This window comes from Salmo salar, chromosome ssa03, assembly GCF_905237065.1.
Source record: "Salmo salar chromosome ssa03, Ssal_v3.1, whole genome shotgun sequence".
NCBI lineage: Eukaryota > Metazoa > Chordata > Actinopteri > Salmoniformes > Salmonidae > Salmo > Salmo salar.
The window spans coordinates 102,089,687-102,112,481 of record NC_059444.1 but is presented as its reverse complement, the minus strand read 5'-3'; the positions used below and the strand labels follow the sequence as shown (position 1 = coordinate 102,112,481).

General features: G+C 42.5%; 1 pseudogene; it reads right to left on the bottom strand.

The window, feature by feature from the left end:
• Positions 1–544: 544 nt before the first annotated feature.
• LOC123741864 (oocyte zinc finger protein XlCOF22-like) lies at positions 545–22,546 on the bottom strand (annotated as a pseudogene).
• Between the last annotated feature and the right edge of the window lie 249 nt (positions 22,547–22,795).

Below are 22,795 nucleotides of genomic sequence, written 5' to 3'. Positions count from 1 at the left end.
CCATAGTAACTTTCCACCTCACTGCAGAGCTTCTCTCTCTTTTCAGGGTTCACTAGATAGGCATGTTGTTGGATCGGGGCCCAGTCCCCAATGTCATGCTCTAGTACATTTGGGTTGGCACATCTGAGAATGAACCCTGATATTCTAAAAGCAGGATAACAATGTCAATATAATTGTACCCAAAAATTGTCAGTTGGTTGCATGAATAAGTATTACATGAATTGTAAATATGAAATATCAAAACCAAATGTACACCCCTTTGTTAATACATATTGACAATAAAGAACCTAATGGTGAGGCATAAATAATAAAAAAAATCTGATTTTCTCAGGCTGAATGTTTGAAATTTGTTACATTTTACATTTTAGTCATTTAGCAGACGCTCTTATCCAGAGCGACTTACAGTAGTGAATGCATACATTTCATAAAAAAAAAATGTTTACATTTCATACATTTAAAAAAAAATATGAGGTGATTTGAGTCATTCTTCTTCAGTAGTGGAATAAAGACAATTAGCACTTGAATGTTGTAAAGAAATACTGGAGTGATGTAGGATTGTTAATAAAATTGATTATAGACAAATTTATTATACTGCGTCCATGTGTATAGGCTGCAAGTACGTTGAAATGAAGCTGTTTTCAAGTCATTGAAAAAACGACCAGAAAAGACATCTTCTCAACTTTCACTTTCAACTACAACCGAACATATATTGGACTTTTAGTCTTATTTTCAACGTCTTTTCAATTACATTTTGCTAAATGAGAATAGTGCAATGTGAAAACACAGTTTTAACGTGTCCAAATCACTAACCAATATGTAGAAACAGTTTGTGATAAATTGACAACCTAAACATTTTGAAGTGTTGCATTTTGATTCAAGTGGGTCACCAACATGGTAAGTGTAATACATTTTTTTTGTCACTTTTTGTTAAATCTCATAAATAGTAACTCTTCCATTTCAGAGCCTGGATTTCCCCCCTGAGGCTAATATCCATATCATGTTGAAATCAATAGAACAGGGGACAAACGTTTAGGGTTCTACATTGTGACATCATTAATATACACCTACTACAATGTTAAAACATTCTACATTTCATATCATTGATATCATGAAACAACTCCTTCATGTATTTTCTGATGTTTGATCAGAGATTGTTTATCAGAGTATCTCTTCCCACATTGATCACAGCTATGAGGTTTCTCTCCTGTGTGTTCTATGGTGTACCTTCAGACCACTAGAACTAACAAACCCCTTCCCACATTGATCACAGCTAAAAGTATTCTCTCCTGTGTGTGTTCTATGGTGTATCTTCAGCTGTCTAGATGAAATAAAACTCTTCCAACATTGAGTACAGCTATATGGTTTCTCTCATTTCTCTCCTGTGTGTGTTATCTGATGTGATATCAGGCTTCTTGACTGGGTAAAACTCTTTCCACATTGATTACAGCTAAAAGGTTTCTCTCCTGTGTGTGTTTTCTGGTGTCTCTTCAGACAGCTAGAACGAAAAAAACTCTTCCCACATTGAGTACAGCTATATGGTTTCTCTCTTGTGTGTGTTCTCTGATGTGATATCAGGCTTCTTGACTGGGTAAAACTCTTTCCACATTGATTACAGCTAAAAGGTTTCTCTCCTGTGTGTGTTTTCTGGTGTCTATTCAGACAGCTAGAACGAAAAAAACTCTTCCCACATTGAGTACAGCTAAAAGGTTTCTCTCCTGTGTGTGTTCTCTGATGTGATTTCAGGCTAGCTGACTCTCTATAACTCCTTCCACATTGATTACAGCTAAAAGCTTTCTCTCCTGTGTGTGTTATCTGGTGTCTCTTCAGACAGCTAGAATGAACAAAACTCTTCCCACACTGAGTACAGCTAAAAGGTGTCTCTCCTGTGTGTGTTCTCTGATGTGATATCAGGCTACCTGACAGGGCATAACTCCTTCCACATTGATTACAGCTAAAAGGTTTCTCTCCTGTGTGTGTTCTCTGATGTGATATCAGGCTACCTGACAGGGCATAACTCTTTCCACATTGAGTACAGCCAAAAGGTTTCTCTTCAGTGTGAATTCTTTGATGTATTTTAAGTTTTACTGAGGAGTTTAATCTCTTCCCACTGTCAGAGCAGAAGTAAGATTTCTTCCCTGTGGATCTCTGCAGGTGTTTATTGAGGTGTTCTGATCTGGAGACACTCTTCTCTGCCTCGTCAGCATCATGAGGTTGTTGAGGCTCCCCAGAGGATCCACGGTAGTCCCGTCTCTCTCCTGTGTGAACAACAAAGTCATACAGATGGTTAAAGGCCCACAACAGCAGAAATCCACTGTTTATTTGAGGTAAAAAGGGATGACCAGAGAGTACCCATGAAGTTGTACAACAATTGACAAGACAGTCAAGACCTAAGCAGTGTGCCAGATGACTTTTGGCCTCCAATATAGGCCCCTTTCTGTGTTTGCTAAAATTGCAGTGATGTACATGCAATTTGGTTGTAGAAACTCCTCCATTCTAATGAGGAACCACTAGTTATGGATGTAGTATATCTGGTAATGAGGAAACCACTAGTTATGGATGTAGTATATCTGGTAATGAGGAAACCACTAGTTATGGATGTAGTATATCTGGTAATGAGGAAACCACTAGTTATGGATGTGGTATATCTGGTAATGAGGAAACCACTAGTTATGGATGTAGTATATCTGGTAATGAGGAAACCACTAGTTATGGATGTAGTATATCTGCTAATGAGGAAACCACTAGTTATGGATGTAGTATATCTGGTAATGAGGAAACCACTAGTTATGGATGTAGTATATCTGGTAATGAGGAAACCACTAGTTATGGATGTAGTATATCTGGTAATGAGGAAACCACTAGTTATGGATGTAGTATATCTGGTAATGAGGAAACCACTAGTTATGGATGTAGTATATCTGGTAATGAGGAAACCACTAGTTATGGATGTAGTATATCTGGTAATGAGGAAACCACTAGTTATGGATGTAGTATATCTGGTCATGAGGAAACCACTAGTTACGGATGTAGTATATCTGGTAATGAGGAAACCACTAGTTATGGATGTAGTATATCTGGTAATGAGGAAACCACTAGTTATGGATGTAGTATATCTGGTAATGAGGAAACCACTAGTTATGGATGTAGTATATCTGGTAATGAGGAAACCACTAGTTATGGATGTAGTATATCTGGTCATGAGGAAACCACTAGTTACGGATGTAGTATATCTGGTAATGAGGAAACCACTAGTTATGGATGTAGTATATCTGGTAATGAGGAAACCACTAGTTATGGATGTAGTATATCTGGTAATGAGGAAACCACTAGTTATGGATGTAGTATATCTGCTAATGAGGAAACCACTAGTTATGGATGTAGTATATCTGCTAATGAGGAAACCACTAGTTATGGATGTAGTATATCTGCTAATGAGGAAACCACTAGTTATGGATGTAGTATATCTGGTAATGAGGAAACCACTAGTTATGGATGTAGTATATCTGGTAATGAGGAAACCACTAGTTATGGATGTAGTATATCTGGTAATGAGGAAACCACTAGTTATGGATGTAGTATATCTGGTAATGAGGAAACCACTAGTTATGGATGTAGTATATCTGGTAATGAGGAAATCACTAGTTATGGATGTAGTATATCTGGTAATGAGGAAACCACTAGTTATGGATGTAGTATATCTGCTAATGAGGAAACCATTAGTTATGGATGTAGTATATCTGGTAATGAGGAAACCGCTAGTTATGGATGTAGGGATTTCTCCCCTAGCTCCACAATGAAATAGGGTGCAGGCCAGGCAGCAGGCTGTTAGCCAGCTTAGTGGAGTCTGCCACTAGCACAGTCAGTGTATTCAGCTCAGCTTTCCCCATTGAGACCGTGTCTGTGCCTCGACCTAGGTTGGGCAAAACTAAACATGGCGGTGTTCGCCTTAGCAATCTCACTAGAATAAAGACCTCCTCCATTCCTGCCATTATTGAAAGAGATTGTGATACCTCACATCTCAAAATTGGGTTGCTTAATGTTAGATCCCTCACTTCCAAGGCAGTTATAGTCAATGAACTAATCACTGATAATAATCTTGATGTGATTGGCCTGACTGAAACATGGCTTAAGCCTGATGAATTTACTGTGTTAAATGAGGCCTCACCCCTGGTTACACTAGTGACCATACCCCCGTGCATCCGGCAAAGGCGGAGGTGTTGCTAACATTTACGATAGCAAATTTCAATTTACAAAAAAAAAACAATGACGTTTTCGTCTTTTGAGCTTCTAGTCATGAAATCTATGCAGCCTACTCAATCACTGTTTACAGGCCTCCTGGGCCATATACAGCGTTCCTCACTGAGTTCCCTGAATTCCTATCGGACATTGTAGTCATCGCAGATAATATTCTAATTTTTGGTGACTTTAATATTCACATGGAAAAGTCCACAGACCCACTCCAAAAGGCTTTCGGAGCCATCATCGACTCAGTGGGTTTTGTCCAACATGTCTCTGGACCTACTCACTGCCACAGTCATACTCTGGACCTAGTTTTGTCCCGTGGAATAAATGTTGTGGATCTTAATGTTTTTCCTCATAATCCTGGACTATCGGACCGCCATTTTATTACATTTGCAATCACAACAAATAATCTGCTCAGACCCCAACCAAGGAGCATCAAAAGTCGTGCAATAAATTCTCAGACAACCCAAAGATTCATTGATGCCCTTCCAGACTCCCTCTGCCTACCCAAGGACATCAGAGGACAAAAAACAGTTAACCACCTAACTGAGGAACTCAATTTAACTTTGCCCAATACCCTTGATGCAGTTGCACCCCTAAAAATTAAAAACATCTGTCATAAGAAACTAGCTCCCTGGTATACAGAAAATACACGAGCTCTGAAGCAAGCTCTCAGAAAATTGGAACGGAAATGGCGCCACACCAAACTGGAAGCCTTCCGACTAGCTTGGAAAGACACTACTGTGCAGTATCGAAGAGCCCTCACTGCTGCTTAATTGAGGAAAATAAGAACAATCCGAAATTTATTTTTGATACTGTCGCAAAGCTAACTAAAAAGCAGCATTCCTCAAGAGAGGATGGCTCTCACTTCAGCAGTAATAAATTCATGAACTTCTTTGAGGAAAAGATCACGATCATTAGAAAGCAAATTACGGACTCTTCTTTAAATCTGCGTATTCCTCCAAAGCTCCATTGTCCTGAGTCTGCACAACTCTGCCAGGACCTAGGATCAAGGGAGATACTAAAGTGTTTTAGTACTATATCTCTTGACACAATGATGAAAATAATCATGGCCTCCAAACCCTCAAGCTGCATACTGGATCCTATTCCAACTAAACTACTGAAAGAGCTGCTTCCTGTACTTGGCCCTCCTATGTTGAACATAATAAACGGCTCTATCCACCGGATGTGTACCAAGCTCACTAAAAGTCGCAGTAATAAAGCCTCTCTTGAAAAAAGCCGAATCTTGACCCAGAAATTATAAAAAACTATCGGCCTATATCGAATCTTCCATTCCTCTCAAAAATTTTAGAAAAAGCTGTTGCACAGCAACTCACTGCCTTCCTGAAGACAAACAATGTATACGAAACGCTTCAGTCTGGTTTTAGACCCCATCATAGCACTGAGACTGCACTTGTGAAGGTGGTAAATGACCTTTTAATGACGTCAGACCGAGGCTCTGCATCTGTCCTCGTGCTCCTAGATCTTAGTGTCGCTTTTGATACCATCAATCACCACATTCTTTTGGAGAGATTGGAAACCCAAATTGGTCTACATGGACAAGTTCTGGCCTGGTTTAGATCTTATCTGTCGGAAAGATATCAGTTTGTCTCTGTGAATGGTTTGTCCTCTGACAAATCAATTGTAAATTTCGGTGTTCCTCAAGGTTCCGTTTTAGGACCACTATTGTTTTCACTATATATTTGACCTCTTGGGGATGTCATTCGAAAACATAATGTTAAATTTCACTGCTATGCGGATGACACACAGCTGTACATTTCAATGAAACATGGTGAAGCCCCAAAATTGCCCTCGCTAGAAGCCTGTGTTTCAGACATAAGGAAGTGGATGGCTGCAAACTTTCTACTTTTAAACTCGGACAAAACAGAGATGCTTGTTCTAGGTCCCAAGAAACAAAGAGATATTCTGTTCAATCTGACAATTAATCTGGATGGTTGTACAGTCGTCTCAAATAAAACTGTGAAGGACCTCGGCGTTACTCTGAACCCTGATCTCTCTTTTGAAGAACATATCAAGACTGTTTCAAGGCCAGATTTTTTCCATCTACGTAACATTGCAAAAATCAGAAACTTTCTGTCCAAAAATGACGCAGAAAAATGAATCCATGCTTTTGTTACTTCTAGGCTGGACTACTGCAATGCTCTACTTTCCGCCTACCCGGGTAAAGCACTAAACAAATTTCAGTTAGTGCTAAATACGGCTGCTAGAATCCTGACTAGAACCAAAAAATGTGATCATATTACTCCAGTGCTAGCCTCCCTACACTGGCTTCCTGTTAAGGCAAGGGCTGATTTCAAGGTTTTACTGCTAACCTACAAAGCATTACATGGGCTTGCTCCTACCTATCTTTCTGATTTGGTCCTGCCGTACATACCTACACGTACGCTATGGTCACAAGACACAGGCCTCCTAATTGTCCCTAGAATTTCTAAGCAAACGGCTGGAGGTAGGGCTTTCTCCTATAGTGCTCCATTTTTATGGAATGGTCTGCCTACCCATGTGAGAGACGCAGACTCAGTCTCAACCTTTAAGTCTTTACTGAAGACTTATCTCTTCAGTGGGTCTTATGATTAAGTATAGTCTGGCCCAGGAGTGTGAAGGTGAACGGAAAGGTTGGAGCAACGAACCGCCCTTGCTGTCTCTGCCTTGCCGGTTCCCCTCTTTCCACTGGGATTCTCTGCCTCTAACCCTATTACAGGGGCTGAGTCACTGACTTACTTGTGTTCTTCCATGCCGTCCATGGGAGGGGTGCGTCAATTGAGTGGGTTGAGTCACTGACGTGATCTTCCTGTCTGGGTTGGCGCCCCCCTTGGGTTGTGCCATGGCGGAGATTTTTGTGGGCTATACACGGCCTTGTCTTCGGACGGTAAGTTGGTGGTTGTAGAAATCCCTCTAGTGGTGTGGGGGCTGTGCTTTGGCAAAGTGGGTGGGGTTATATCCTGCCTGTTTTGCCCTGTCCGGGGGGTATCATCGGATGGGGCCACAGTGTCTTCTGATCCCTCCTGTCTCAGCCTCCAGTATTTATGCTGCAGTAGTTTATGTGTCGGGGGGGCTAGGGTCAGTCTGTTACATCTGGAGTATTCTCTTGTCTTATCCGGTGTCCTGTGTGAATTTAAATATGCTCTCTCTAATTCTCTCTTTCTCTCTTTCTTTCTTTCTTTCTTTCTTTCTTTCTTTCTTTCTTTCTCTCGGAGGACCTGAGCCCTAGGACCATGCCTCAGGACCACCTGGCATGATGACTCCTTGCTGTCCCCAGTCCACCTGGCCGTGCTGCTGCTCCAGTTTCAACTGTTCTGCCTGCGGCTATGGAACCCTGACCTGTTCACCGGACGTGCTTGTTGCACCCTCGACAACTACTATGATTATTATTATTTTATTATTATTTGACCATGCGGGTCATTTACGAACATTTTAACATCTTGACCATGTTCTGTTATAATATCCACACGGCACAGCCAGAAGAGGACTGGCCACCCCTCATATCCTGGTTCCTCTCTAGGTTTCTTCCTAGGTTTTTGACTTTCTTGGGAGTTTTTCCTAGGGAGTTTTTCCTAGCCACCGTGCTTCTTTCACATGCATTGCTTGCTGTTTGGGGTTTTAGGCTGGGTTTCTGTACAGCACTTTGAGATATCAGCTGATGTACGAAGGGCTATATAAATACATTTGATTTGATTTGATTTAAAATGCAGCCGTCGACACAGCAGTTCTTAACCTCTCTAGGGTAGGGGGCAGTATTTTCACATCCGGATAAAAAACGTACCCGATTTAATCTGGTTATTACTACTGCCCAGAAACTAGAATATGCATATAATTGTTTGATTTGGATAGAAAACACCCTAAAGTTTCTAAAACTGTTTGAATGGTGTCTGTGAGTATAACAGAACTCATATGGCAGGCCAAACCCTGAGAAGATTGTATACAGGAAGTGCCCTCTCTGACCATTTCTTGGCCTTCTACACCCTCTTTATTGAAAACAGAGGATTATTTCATATTATTTCCATTACAATCCACCCTATTGGCAAAATATTTCACATACACTATAACACATCTATTTTTATTGGATTCGGAAATGTCACACAAAATCAAACTAGATCAAAGAAAACGAATACATGTATTTTCATTACATAATTATCAATGACTGTTCTAAGCCTATGTCCAGTCATAACTCTTCAGATTAGGATTTTTGCTATGACCTTCATTTAGAGAAACAGTCTTCCTAAACATTAAAGATGGTCTCGTCTAACATGGGCTCCTCATAATTGAATGACTCCTCCACCAGGCTCGGCGGTAGGTATTTGTCATCCCACTGGTCTGAACTTGGAATCGGTCCATATCTCACCATCTGCTCCGTCATCGATCTCTCCAGAACCCTGGAAATGAGACCTCTCGCACAAGGGACCAAACAACAACCACATAATATCAACACAGTCATACAGGTAAAAGCAGCCCACAACACCGTGATTACAACCTTTTTCCATTTTCCGAACATACTATCAAACCATCCCGTGAGTGCCATGTCCACCCCAGAATTTTCTGCTAACTCCTGAGCTAAATTGTTTATACCGGCCAGGGCCTTGGTCATTGATCCATCTGGATGTGTTCTCAGGGATGAAAGTACAGCATTCAGATCCGAACATCACACACACACCACCCTTTTCAGCCAAAATACATATCCAAAGCTATTCTATTCTGCAATACCATCAAAGTGGTCGCAGCTGTCTGTTCAGCTAACCCTTGAATTGCCTCTCTGGTATAGTTGATGAAACGCTGTTGGTTATAATAAATGTAATTTATCCAATCCACATTTTTATTGAGAGTCGACCGCCAAAAAAGACTTGATTCCAATCCAGCCCATATCTGATTCCTAGCTTTAAACTCATCAGGCACCCCCCTTGGAACCCCAATGCTATCAATGTAAATTCTATCATCAAAGGACCCTGACGGAGCACTCCTCCCCTCTCTTTCACCTGGCACTAGGAATTTGTGTTGTATAAGGGTGAAGGGCATGCCTAACTGTACCAATGCACAAAAACCAGTCCAATTTGCAGGCAGGTTTGGCCACAGCTTCATACCTCCACACAACCACCAGACATCCGCTCTCGGCCTTTTTATCTTACTAAAGTCCTCGGAACTCAACCACCCAGTCAGGTCCCTCATTGTCTTGTCAGTTGTAACATTCTGTCCTATTGCATGTTCTTACTTCCCCAACGTTCCATCCGTGTGTGTTGTGTCGTGCCACACAATAATAGTCTCCTCCTGCGACTGTGAAAGGGGGAAGTCTGGATCTAATGGGCACATAGGATACAGATAATGCAGATCAGTGCAACTGTCTGGCTTCCTTGCCTTCATGAACAGCTTTACCATACAGGCCATTCCCCTTGGTAAATTAATTCCATCGGGTAGAAAGGGGATGGTTGTCAACTGAAGTTTGGCTGTTGCGCAGGCATAACCTTCTTCTTTAGCTACTGATCTAGCTGTATACTGAATCCATTCCAGCCATAGGTTGGAATCCCCAAACCAAGTCTCCACCTCAATCACTTCCTTAACCTCTATGGGCTAGGTGGGACGCTAGCGTGCCACCCGTGGTGCACTCCATCAACAGCAGGTGCATTTCAAGAGCGGCAAATTTGAATCCAAATAAATGTCAAAATTCAAATTTTTCAAACATACAACTATTTTACACCCTTTGAAAGATAAACATCTCCTTAATCTAACCACGTTTTACGATTTCAAAAAGGTTTTACGGCGAAAGCATAAATTTAGAGTATGTTAGGACAGTACATTTACAAGAGTTGTGTGTAATGTTTTGTCAAGTCAAAGACAGGGTCACCAAAACCATAAAACCAGCTAAAATGATGCACTAACCTTTTACAATCTCCATCAGATGACACTCCTAGGACATTATGTTAGACAATGCATGCATTTTTAGTTCTATCAAGTTCATATTTATATCCAAAAACAGCGTTTTACTATGGCATTGATGTTGAGGAAATCGTTTCCTCCAATAACCGGCAGTCAAGTCAGCGTCACAAATTAAATAATTAAAATTAGAAAACATTGGTAAAATATTATATTGTCATTTAAAGAATTATAGATTTACATCTCTTGAACGCAATCAACTTGCCAGATTTAAAAATAACCTTACTGGGAAATCACACTTTGCAATAATCTGAGCACTGCGCCCAGAAAAATACGCGTTGCGATACAGACTAGACGTCATGTTGGGGAGATCTAAAATCGAAAATACTATGTAAATAATCCATTACCTTTGATTCTCTTCATCAGATGTCACTTCCAGGTATCACAGGTCCATAACGAATGTAGTTTTGTTCAAAAAAGCTCATCATTTATGTCCAAAAATCTCCGTCTTGTTAGCACATGATCTAAGCCAGCCGGACTTCTCGTCATGAACGAGGGGAAAAATATATTTACGTTCGTTCAAACATGTCAAACGTTGTATAGCATGAATCATTAGGGCCTTTTTAACCAGAACATGAATAATATTCAAGGTGGACGAATGCATACTCTTTTATAACGTATTGGAACGAGGGTACCCAACATGAACTCGCGCGCCAGGTGTCTAATGGGACATCATCGTTCCATGGCTCTTGTTCGGTCAGATCTCCCTCCAGAAGACTCAAAACACTTTGTAAAGGCTGGGGACATCTAGTGGAAGCAATAGGAAGTGCCAAAATATTCCTCAGCCCCTGTGTTTTTCAATGGGATAGGTTTAAAGGTAATACAACACATCAGGTATCCACTTCCTGTCAGAAAATGTCTCAGGGTTTTGCCTGCCAAATGAGTTCTGTTATACTCACAGACACCATTCAAACAGTTTTAGAAACTTTAGAGTGTTTTCTATCCATATATAATAAGTATATGCATATTCTAGTTACTGGGTAGGATTAGTAACCAGATTAAATCGGGTACATTTTTTTTATCCAGACGTGCAAATGCTGCCCCCTAGCCCTAACAGGTAAAGATCTTTCGTCTGAACTATCCTCACCGGTCCTTGGCTCTGGATGACTACACGGGTAATGTCCGTTTTATCAGGGGTACTACTGGTATTCTGGCTGGCGGTAGAACTATCTCCTGTCCTAACCTCTACTACTCAGAATGGTACCGCAGTGTCGACAATGGTCTGGTCAAGGCCAACATACCATAACCCTAAATCCTCTTTCTTTATGCTTTTAATGGTCATTCCTATCTTCAAGCAATACTTCCCTTGCTCTGGATTGCAGTCAAAAACCCTGGCCTTCACTATACTCCATCTGTTTCTATATTGGGTGTGTGGATAGACATAGCCTTCTCTCTCTGTGTGAGCTATAACCTGATTCCATGAGTTACACCGGGATCTACACAGATATCTTCCCCATGAAGTCCGAGTCCTAGACTGCCAGGAGGTTAGGGACCCCATTTGGTCTGCAGAGAACTCTATTGAGACATCCTTCCCTAACTCTACTCTCACTTCCTTTTTATCCAGATCGAGTGACCTTTTGTACCTAGGCCATAAATACTCCTCATCTTCTACACTATGGGTCAAGTTACCACTTTCTGACTTCTCGAGTGGTTCATGGTGTATTAGGAATATGGCTCCCACAATCAGACAGCTCAGACTGACCAGTACCCCTGTAAAGCCCCACCCCCTCCCGGTGAATATATCACTGGCTAGAGGCCAACCCACACTTTCACTTCTATGAACGCACACAGTGAGGATCGGGCGGGTTAGGGAATCTTCGTTAGAGAGGTAACCCCCGAACCTTATTGGTATTCGGTTCTTCTCCTAACTCTGATTGTTCGACAGTGTCAGTGTGTCTTACCCTCCCGCAATGTGTGATGTGAACCCAGGTAGCTCTTTCAGCTATTCTCACCGCGAAGGCTATTACCAGGAACACTTGGTATGGGCCCTCCCACCGTGGCTGCTTCCAGTTCTTTTCTCCTCAGGGACTGGATCCACACCCAGTCTCCTGGTTGGATTGAGTGAATCATCTTCTCCTGTAATTCACCTGTTGGACACAAAGTCTCGGACAAACGGGTTTGGTTAACCATGTGTTCTGTTAGTATATCTTCAACTTCTATGTCTACCTATTCTGGCCTCCCTAACTCTGGCATTCTATATGGTTTACCTGATCAGCTAAAATGTAATCCATTATTTAAAGAGATAGATCCTAGTAAACCAACTACCCTAATCATGTCCACCCAGTAATTTGGGACCGCTTCTTCCCATTTAATATACTTATCTATTATAAAAAATGTTTTTTAAGTAGTTCGTTATCCAATAGGCCACAAAGTGTTTCCGAACCTGCTCTACTATCCCCCCCTTTTGACACATGGCTCTGCCCATGTGTCAATCTTGCCGCATCTCTTCACAATGACTTAGGTAGTATTGGTAACTTATCATGATACCAAATACCGTCCTTATATAAATTGCTCCTAACTTCTCCCATTTCGAAATCCCTTTCACTGGTGCTCTAGACTGACAATTTTAATATAGCTTTGTCTATGTTTACTTCCTCTTTTAACCTCTCTAGGGTATGTGGGACGAAATCGTCCCACCTAGTCAACAGCCAGTGGAATCGAGTGGCGCGATATTCAAATACCTTAAAAATGCTATTACTTCAATTTCTCAAACATATGACTATTTTACACCATTTTAAAGACAAGACGATCCTTTATCTAACCACATTGTCTGATTTCAAAAAGGCTTTACAACGAAAGCAAAACATTAGATTATGTCAGGAGAGTACCCAGCCAGAAATAATCAGACACCCATTTTTCAAGCTAGCATATAATGTCACAAAAACCCAGAAGACAGCTAAATGCAGCACTAACCTTTGATGATCTTCATCAGATGACACACCTAGGACATTCTGTTATACAATACATGCATGTTTTGTTCAATCAAGTTCATATTTATATCAAAAAACAGCTTTTTACATTAGCATGTGACGTTCAGAACTAGCATACCCCCCGCAAACTTCCGGGGAATTTGCTAACAATTTACTAAATTACCCACGATAAACGTTCACAAAAAGCATAACAATTATTTTGAGAATTATAAATACAGAACTCCTCTATGCACTCGATATGTCCGATTTTAAAATAGCTTTTTGGTGAAAGCACATTTTGCAATATTCTAAGTACATAGCCCAGCCATCACGGGCTAGCTATTTAGACACCCGGCAAGTTTAGCCTTCACCAAAATCAGATTTACTATCATAAAAGTTTGATTACCTTTTGTTGTCTTCGTCAGAATGCACTCCCAGGACTGCTACTTCAATAACAAATGTTGGTTTGGTCCAAAATAATCCATCGTTATATCCGAATAGCGGCGTTTTGTTCGTGCGTCCCAGACACTATCCGAAATGGTAAATCAGGGTTGCGCGCATGGCGCAATTCGTGACAAAAAATGTCTAAATATTCCATTACCGTACTTCGAAGCATGTCAACCGCTGTTTAAAATCAATTTTTATGCAATTTATCTCGTAAAAAAGCGATAATATTCCGACCGGGAATCTCCTTTTCGGCAAACAGAGGAAAAATCACAAAGACGGGGGCAGCCAGGTCACGCGCCTAAGCCCACAGTCCCTTGATCGGCCACTTGAGAAAGGCGATAATGTGTTTCAGCCTGGGGCTGGGATGACGACATTCTGTTTTTTCCCGGGCTCTGAGCGCCCATGGAAGACGTAGGAAGTGTGATGTTAGAGCAGAGATCCTTTGTAAAAGATAGAGATGGCAAAGAAGTTCAAGAAATGGTCAGACAGGCCACTTCCTGTAAAGGAATCTCTTAGGTTTTGACCTGCCATTTGAGTTCTGTTATACTCACAGACACCATTCAAACAGTTTTAGAAACTTTGGAGTGTTTTCTATCCAAAGACAATAATTATATGCATATTCTAGTTAATGGGCAGGAGTAGTAACCAGATTAAATCAGGTACGTTTTTTATCCAGCCGTGAAAATACTGCCCCCTAGCCATAACAGGTTAAGAAGGTAGAGCAGGGCTTTATTATGGACAGACTTCTCCCCATCTTAGCTACTGTCGTATCAATATGTTTTGACCATGGCAGTTTACAATCCAGGGTTACTCCAAGCAGTTTAGTCACCTCAACTTGCTCAATTTCCACATTATTCATTACGAGGTGAACAGGTGAGCAGTACGCGTCTATGAAATGAGAGCATGAACAGTGTGAGGACCGTTAAAACGTCTTAGGGCTAGGGGGCAGTTTTCGGAAGTTCGGAGAGTCTGGCGAGCCCAAAGTAAAATGCCTGTTACTCAGGCCCAGAAGCTATGCATATAATTGGTAGATTTGGAAAGAAAACACTCTGACGTTTCCAAAATTGTTAAAATAATGTCTGTGAGTATAACAGAACAGATATGGCAGGCGAAAACCCGAAGAATATCCGACCAAAAAATAAATAGATAAAATCACAGGCTCATATTTTGTAAAGCTATTGAAAACTCCTATGTCCGTCACCCAGATTGCAATTCATAATAGCTTCCACTAGATGTCAACAGTATTTATTCAAGGTTTTGAGGCTTCAATTTTGAAAAATAAATAAATATTTACACTTTCAGTGAGCTGACTGCTTGGGTCACATCAGTGTTTTTGCGCGCAATGGAGAGGGTGCGCACTTGCGAATTTGGCATTCCTATTGAACACAGTACTTTCCGTATGAAATATTATAGTTTATTGACATTTTAGACAACCTGAGGATGATATAGACACGTTATTTGACTTGTTTGGTCGAAATTTACTGGTAGCTTTTAGAACTTCATTGTCTGCATGTTGAAGGAGTGGATTTCTGAAGTCATGGCGCCTGCTAAACAGACTATTTTGCGATATAAAGAAGGACTTTATCGAACAAAACGACCATTCATTGTGTAGCTGGGACCCTTGGGATTGCAAACAGAGGAAGATCTTCAAAGGTAAGTGATTTATTTTATCGCTATTTGGGATTCTGTGACGCCTGTGCTTGTTTGGAAAATATGTTGTTGTGGGGTACTGTCCTCAGATAATCGAAAGCTATGCTTTCACCGTAAAGCTTTCTTGAAATCTGACAACGCAGTTCAATTGCCAAGATTCTAAGCTTTTAAATGATGTATGACACTTGTATTTTCATGAATGTTTAATATATTTCTATTTTGAATTTGGCGCTCTGCAATTTCACCGGATGTTGTCATAGGTGTTTCGCTTGCGGTCCGCGAGCCCTAAGAGTTATTAAAACCATGTGCACTGATTTAGTTAAAACTGGTTCCATCAGAGCCCTTACAAAACCTTTTACAACTGATTCATCACTGTCATACCTTATAGGGTCCAGAGTTTTCCTGGTTAGGTCAACAGATAAGGACAAACTCTGGGCCCCAGGGCAAAAATCCCCCCCCCACTCTGGGACCTATGGTTGCCACCAGTCTGCTTGCCGTTCTCAGTTATCGTCAGGTTCTGTATGTGGATGATCAGGGCTTTATTCAGAAAAAGTTTCTTGGGCTACTTTGATTTGCTAAGTGGGCGAGATGTGAATTCCGTGTTTATCTTCATGGACAAACTTCTTGTTCAAACCTACGATTGCTCAGCTTCAAGGGAACATATCTGCTATTTGTATTTCCAGCTGAGTCCCCTCCTGTTCCATGATTTAACAAGTGATGACCACTCCTCTACCACTGTCAACTACCTCCTCACATGAACTGGAAGCCACGTCTCATGTGTCCCACTCATCCACTGGCACATTGAATGTTTCCTCTCCAAGCACTGTGAGGGAACCCCTGTCAATTTTTCTCTCATTACTTTATGTAGAGTCAATCACAAACACAATCACATTATTACACGTCTATGATTTGACTCCTTGCTTCGACTAACTCATTCTTAGCTCTTTGGTCTCACTGTGTAGTGTTTTTGTGTTATTGTCTTCCCAGTCAAATCCTGTCCTGCACTGGTCAAGCCTCTGAACACCTCAACTCACGCCTCATACCCTCATTCAATCACTGCTGTGATCCCTTCCCAAAATGGTGTAAGTATCCCTCTCATTCCTATTCCCCATAATATTGTACTATAAGTGTCTTTATTAAATGCTTTAGGTTAAAATAATTACTCTTTGACGATTTTAGAAACACATTTTGACGTCTCTGTGGGTCTCCCATCCTCCTCAACAACAGAAATGTCTAATAACGTCTAATACAATTCATCATTAATAATTCTGCAAGTTTTCTGTGTTCAGAAGCCTGATTCTACTCACTGTGGTAGTGTGGAAGTGTTGAGCTGTATTATTTGGCCTGTGGTCCTGTTGTCCCCAGTCCCAGTGGTGAAGATAATGTCTTAATTGAGCTTCTTGTCTGTGACTGAGATACGTAATCTGCACATTTACTAAAACGTCAGCTCTCATCTCTCCCAATGTTCTCAATGTCAAACGATGAAGGCCGGGAAGTTTTTTTTCATGATTGCAACCCAGGTCATTTTAGTTGGCTGGCCCTTGCTACATATTCGTCGCCAGACCCACTGGCTCCAGGTCATCTACAAGTCTATGCTAGGTAAAGCTCCGCCTTATCTCAGCTCACTGGTCACGATAACAACACCCACCCGTAGCACGCGCTCCAGCAGGTACATCTCACTGTTCATTCCCCAAAGCCAACACCTCCTTTGGCCGCCTTTCCTTCCAGTTCTCTGCTGCCAGTGACTGGAACGAATCGCAAAAATCGCTGAAGGCGGAGACTTATTGCTCCCTCACTAACTTTAAACATCAGCTATCTGAGCAGCTAACCGATCGCTGCAGCTGTACATAGTCCATCTGTAAATAGCCCACCCAATCTACCTACCTCATCCCCATATTGTTTTTATTTACTTTGCTGCTCTTTTGCACACCAGTATCTCTACTTACACATCATCATCTGCTCATCTATCACTCCAGTGTTAATCTGCTAAATTCTGATTACTTTGCTACTTTGGCCTATTTATTGCCATACCTCCTCACGCCATTTGCACACACTGTATATAGACTTTCTTTTTTCATTTGGGTTGACTGTACGCTTGTTTATTCCATGTAACTCTGTGTTGTTGTTTCTGTCGCACTGCTTTGCTTTATCTTGGCCAGGTCGCAGTTGTAAATGAGAACTTGTTCTCAACTAGCCACCTTGTTAAATAAAGGTGAAATAATACAAATAAAAAGATCCTATATCATAATGAATCAGATTACATGGAGAGGGGGGACCTGATCCTAGATCATAATGAATCAGAATACATGGAGAGGGGGGGACCTGATCCTAGATCATAATGAATCAGATTACATGGAGAGGGGGACCTGATCCTAGATCATAATGAATCAGATTACATGGAGAGGGGGGACCTGATCCTACATCATAATGAATCAGATTACATTGAGAGCCGGATATATATAATATACTGTGGCAAACCTCTTCAAAGTTAGGAGCGTTTGTCACAAATTAAGTGGGAAACTGTCACCAAAGTCAGCCCAGAATGAAAGTTCTTTCGAACATGACAGTACCTGTGTGTTTGTTTCGCTGTCCTGGTCCACCCAGGCCGCAGGTAAGGTCAAGGATAGCAGGGTTCGGTACACAAATCTGGTTCTCGGTAGGTCCAGGTCTAAACGCCAACAGGTAAGTCCAAAACAGTCCAGCTCGTACACGGTAAATCCAGCCAATGTAGATTGTCTCTTTCTCTATGGTTCATAGATCCTTCCCGCCCTCTCTCTCTCTTCCTGGTTTTTCTTGACCTTTTATCTGTGGGTTGGCTCCACCTTCTGAGGGTTCCCCTTGCTTCTGGGAATTGTAGCTTTGGCAGTCGGCCATTTTGTGATCTGTAGTTCTGATCGGGGTGGCCATTTTAGTGATCGGGCAGAGCCCGTTTATTAGTTCTGCCCTCACATATCTGCCATTTATCACTCGACCCCCTTCTTTGCCACACATCTCCCCCCTAGATCCGACCCCCTAGGTCGGGCTACCGCAGAAAAATATGCGTGCATGCGGGATAACCCATCCACATTTCCCATTTCCTTTCCTGCTCTGTGTTTCAAGTCAAAGTGAAACGGTTGGAGACTCAAAAACCACCGCATCACCCGAGCGTTCTTCTCTTTAGCCCTATGCATCCAGGTGAGTGGTGCATGGTCACTGATGAGGGTGAAGTGGCGCCCCAGCAGGTAGTATTTCAGGCTTTCCAGAGCCCACTTTACTGCCAGCGCCTCTTTCTCAACAACTGAGTAGTTGGTTTCCCGTGGTTCCAGCTTCCTGCTTAAAAACAGGATGGGGTGTTCCACCCCTTCTACCTCTTGGGACAGCACTGCTCCCAAGCCGACCTCTGAAGCATCCGTCTGAACCACAAACTCTCTCTCAAAGTCTGGTACCACCAGCACTGGATTACAGCAGAGGGCCTCCTGTAATGTCCGAAATGCTTTGGTGGCCCTTTCATCCCACTTGACCATGTTTGGCCCTCTGGCTCTAGTCATGTCGGTGAGTGGGGCGGCCACTGTGGCATAACTTGGGATGAACTTCCGGTAGTACCCGGTCAGCCCTAGGAAGGCTCGAACCTGCTTCTTATTTACTGGTTTCGGCCATTCTCTAATTGCCTCCACCTTCTTACGTTGGGGTTTGATTAACCTGTTGGGTCTAGGGGGCAGCATTTGCACGTCTGGATAAAAAAAATGTACCCGATTTAATCTGGTTACTAATCCTACCCAGTAACTAGAATATGCATATACTTATTATATATGGATAGAAAACACTCTAAAGTTTCCAAAACTGTTTGAATGGTGTCTGTGAGTATAACAGAACTCATTTGGCAGGCAAAACCCTGAGACATTTTCTGACAGGAAGTGGATACCTGATGTGTTGTATTGACTTTAAACCTATCCCATTGAAAAACACAGGGGTTTAGGAATATTTTGGCACTTCCTATTGCTTCCACTAGATGTCACCAGCCTTTACAAAGTGTTTTGAGTCTTCTGGAGGGAGATCTGACCGAACAAGAGCCATGGAACGGTGATGTCCCATTAGACACCTGGCGCGCTACTTCATGTTGGGTACCCTCGTTCCAATACGTTATGAAAGAGTATGCATTCGTCCACCTTGAATATTATTCATGTTCTGGTTAAAAAAGGCCCTAATGATTTATGCTATACAACGTTTGACATGTTTGAACGAACGGAAATATATTTTTCCCCTCGTTCATGACGAGAAGTCCGGCTGGCTTACATCATGTGCTAACGAGACGGAGATTTTTGGACATAAATGATGAGCTTTTTTGAACAAAACTACATTCGTTATGGACCTGTGATACCTGGAAGTGACATCTGATGAAGAGAATCAAAGGTAATGGATTATTTACATAGTATTTTCGATTTTAGATCTCCCCAACATGACGTCTAGTCTGTATCGCAACGCGTATATTTCTGGGCGCAGTGCTCAGATTATTGCAAAGTGTGATTTCCCAGTAAGGTTATTTTTAAATCTGGCAAGTTGATTGCGTTCAAGAGATGTAAATCTATAATTCTTTAAATGACAATATAATATTTTAACAATGTTTTCTAATTTTAATTATTTAATTTGTGACGCTGACTTGACTGCCGGTTATTGGAGGGAAACGATTTCCTCAACATCAATGCCATAGTAAAACGCTGTTTTTGGATATAAAAATGAACTTGATAGAACTAAAAATGCATGCATTGTCTAACATAATGTCCTAGGAGTGTCATCTGATGGAGATTGTAAAAGGTTAGTGCATCATTTTAGCTGGTTTTATGGTTTTGGTGACCCTGTCTTTGACTTGACAAAACATTACACACAACTCTTGTAAATGTACTGTCCTAACATACTCTAAATTTATGCTTTCGCCGTAAAACCTTTTTGAAATCGTAAAACGTGGTTAGATTAAGGAGATGTTTATCTTTCAAATGGTGTAACATAGCTGTATTTTTGAAAAATTTGAATTTTGACATTTATTTGGATTCAAATTTGCCGCTCTTGAAATGCACCTGCTGTTGATGGAGTGCACCACGGGTGGCACGCTAGCGTCCCACCTAGCCCCAAGAGGTTAATCCTCTTCCCACTGTGTATCCCAGATACTCCGTTTCCTCTAACCCCACATAACACTTGGCAGGGTTCGCTGTGAGCCCTGCCTTTCTAAGGGCGTCTAACACTGCCTGTACCCGGGGTAAGTGGGATTCCCAATCTGGGCTGTAGATCCCCACGTCATCTAAATAAGCTGCAGCGTATGCTTGGTGCGGTTTTAGGACCTTGTCCATGAGCCGTTGAAAGGTGGCTGGGGCCCCGTGTAGGCCGAATGGCATGACGGTGTATTGAAACAAACCGTCAGGGGTTGCAAAGGCTGTCTTTTCTTTGGCCCTGGGGGTCAGAGGAATTTGCCAGTACCCTTTTGTCAGGTCCAGGGTCGTAATGTACCGAGCTTTACCAATTTTCTCCAGTAGTTCGTCTACTCTGGGCATGGGGTAGGCATCAAACTTGGAGATTTCATTTACCTTCCGAAAGTCGTTACAGAACCGCAAAGACCCATCGGGCTTGGAGACCATCACAATTGGGCTAGACCACTCACTATGTGACTCTTCGATCACTCCAGCTGTCAACATTTTCTCCGTCTCTGCTCTAATCGCTGCCTGTCGAGCCTCGGGTACCCGATATGGCCTCATGCTCACTTTTCTCCCTGGTAGGGAAACGATATCATGAGCTGTAACCTCAGTTAGGCCGGGTACCTCTGAAAACACATCTCTGTTTTTCTGGATCAGGGTCTTTACTTCCTGTACTTGTGCTGGGGACAAAGTAGGTGAAATATTTACTTCGGCTGTCTCCTGAGTGTGTGTGGGGTACGTAACCATTAGTGTTTCTCTCTCTCTCCGTGCTTTTAACAGGTTTATGTGATATATCTGTTCCTGGGGCCGTCGACCTGGCTGTCGGATCCGATAATTAACTTCTCCTATTCTCTCCAGTACTTCATATGGTCCTTTCCATGTTGCTAGTAGTTTGCACTCTACCGTGGGGATCAGCACTAACACCTTATCTCCCGGTTGAAATTCCCTCAGGGTAGCCTGCCGGTTATAAGTGTGCCGCTGGTGCTCTTGTGCTTGTCTCATGTGCTCTCTGATGATGGGCATGACTGTGGCTATCCTGTTTTGCATTGCCGTGACGTGCTCTATGACACTAGTATACGGGGTGGATTGGTGTTCCCAGGTTTCCCCGGGCGATGTCTAAGATTCCCCGGGGTGCCTCCCATATACCAGCTCGAAGGGAGAAAACCCCAGCGAGGCTTGAGGAACCTCTCTAATGGCAAACATCAGATATGGCAACATGCAATCCCAGTTTTTCCCATCCTTGTCGATTACCTTCCTGAGCATTGACTTCAGGGTCCGGTTGAACCTCTCAACCAGCCCGTCCGTCTGTGGATGGTAAACCGATATCCTCAAATGTTTCACCTGCCACAATTTACAAAGGTCCGCCATAAGGCGGGACATAAAGGGGGTCCCCCTGGTCAGTAAGGATCTCCTTTGGGACCCCGACCCTGGTGAACAATAGCACTAGTTCCTTGGCGATATTTTTGGAAGCCATTGTCCGAAGGGGAATGGCTTCTGGGTAGTGAGTGGCATAATCTAGAATGACCAGAATTTATTGGTGCCCTCTGGCAGATTTGGGTAGTGGGCCCACTATATCCATCACTATCCTCTCAAATGGCGTTTCGATTATGGGGAGTGGCACTAACGGGCTTCTAAACGCTGGTCGGGGAGCTGTTACCTGGCACTCCGGGCACTCTCCACAGTGCCGAGCCACTTCAGCCTGAATTCCTGGCCAGTAAAACCTCCCTTACAATCCGGTCTCGGGTTTTATCGATACCAAGGTGTCCACTCAGAATGTGCCCATGAGCTAGATCCAGTACTGTCTTCCTGTACCGGGTGGGGACCAACAACTGTTCCACCACATCAACCCCTATTTTTGAGACTCTGTACACCAAACCATTTTTCATGATGAAGTGGGGAAAACTATTAGGCATCATCCTATCATTTATGGGAGTACCATCTACGACCTGCACGTCTGCTCTGGCTTGCTGCAGGGTTGGATCCTGGTGTTGGGCCGTCCCGAAATTAGTCATGGACCCTGCCAGATCTGCTGGTTCTAGATAGTCATCCTCTGGATTCAGATCGACCCCAGCCCCACTAGTACTGGGCTGTTCATTATCAACAAGGTTTGCCACTTCATCCTCATCCTCCCCTACTAGTACCTGTGAGGTTGGCCCCTGGGAGACCTCTTTTTTTGGCCTTGGTTGAAGGCCCCATGCTTCTTCCTGCTTGGTCAGGGTTGTTGGCTTCTCAAATATGCCATTCTTTTGGCCTAACTTCGCAAAGTTAGGAAAGTATCTACCCAATATTACATCATATGGCATCTTTGGGACCACGCCGACCTCATAATCCAGCAGACCGTCCTCTGTTTGTATGCTCACTAAGGCTGTGGGGTACAGACGGGTATCCCCATGAATGCACGTAACACAGATATCCTGACTTGTATCCAGTTTATGCGTCGGCACT